At 42.3% G+C, this 1387-nt stretch overlaps 1 protein-coding gene across 1 annotated transcript in view; it reads left to right on the top strand.

Annotated features, from left to right (window-relative positions):
* Positions 1–597: 597 nt before the first annotated feature.
* The window catches only part of LOC307026459 (serine/threonine-protein kinase H1-like), a gene marked incomplete at its 3' end in the record, with an annotated part of 54208 nt that continues 53418 nt past the window's right edge, over positions 598–1387 (top strand). Inside the window, exon 1 of the mRNA XM_079661848.1 lies at positions 598–635. The remainder of the gene's footprint in view (positions 636–1387) is intronic.

The raw sequence follows: 1387 nt of genomic DNA, 5'->3' as shown, positions 1-1387 counted from the left end.
AAAATCAGCAAATTTGCAGGGCTCCGCTACAACTACGGGTAGCGATGAGAAAGAAGTGAGGCAGGGACGAGCTCTGCCTCTCGTAAGCCCACAGTAATTTGCTGGAGCGCGGGCACTAATTTAACGCGGGCACTTATTTTGTGAGCGCGCTCAAGCAAGTTACTGTGGGGTGAGGTGAGGCACAGATGAGCTCTGCCTTACCTCAGAATGCGTCACCCCCATAGACTGGTCACCCCACAGAAATTGGCTGGAGCGCGGGCACTAAGCGCATGCCTGTTACCATCTCACTGTATGTCACCAATTTAATGTTTGTAGATCCCTTTATTACATTTATCCTCGCCATCCATAGTCTCTAAATAACTTTTTTCATGTGTATATGATATTTAGGGTCGCTGGTCTCATCATACAACGGCAATGAAAAAAGCACCAGGGGAGGCAGCCATAACCTCTGCCGCACTGAAGGGGGCGCACATGAGCCCACAGGTTCTTGTTGCTACTGTTATTCTAAGCAGAGACGGTAGACACAAACAACAAGCTAGACTTTTCAAATTACAGGAAGATAAGGAGGACTTTCACAAAAAAGTAATAGAGATTGTTGTCCAGAAGGATAGCATGAACTTCATCTTCAAGTCAAGGTAAGACCACAATTGTAATGAAAATGGGATCTTACTAAGAAAGAACAATCCAATATTTAGATGTTGGGTATCCTTTTGTTGAACGGTCTGTTTAAAATGAATTGAAGCATCAGACTAAAAAAGCTTTTGAAAATAGCCGAATATTTCGATTAAGGTCAAAATATAATATTTGTAAATATGACTCTGAAAGAGTCAGTGCCTCACCAGCCATGAACCTCACCGCACGTCACTGGTGGTAAGTATTAACACCTTAACTAGCAGGCTTAATTGTAAAACAGTGCTAAGGATTTCCCATGTTTCCCTGTGTGACACTTTTGAAAAAAAGGTGCAACTCCCGTATTAAAGATGTGTTTGGACTGTTATTGTCATTGGAAATTGATGAAGGTGATTTTCGACAAATATTTTGTAGTTGATTTGAATAAAAGTGAAGTTTATTTCAACAAGTAAGGTTGCTAAAGGTGGGTTTTCTGCAGTGTGAAGGTGGCTTAGTGTGTGATGTTGCCTCCAAATGGTGAGTCTTTCTTCACATTTGCTGCCTGTGCCAGAGGGGTAAACCCAGAACAAATGTCAGCACAGACACGTCGCAGGTTGGCAAGCTGTAACAGGCACTTCGTTATGTCCGGGGATAACATCTCATTGCATTAGAACCTGAGGTCAGAGCAAGAAACAAGCAAGGCCCCAAACAAAACAAAACACACACACTCAAAACCCCATTACAAATAGGTGTATATCAATTCTGTCTAAAAACAACA

Source organism: Notothenia rossii (genome assembly GCF_949606895.1).
Source record: "Notothenia rossii genome assembly, chromosome: 12".
Lineage (NCBI taxonomy): Eukaryota > Metazoa > Chordata > Actinopteri > Perciformes > Nototheniidae > Notothenia > Notothenia rossii.
This window is presented reverse-complemented; position numbering and strand designations above follow the sequence as displayed.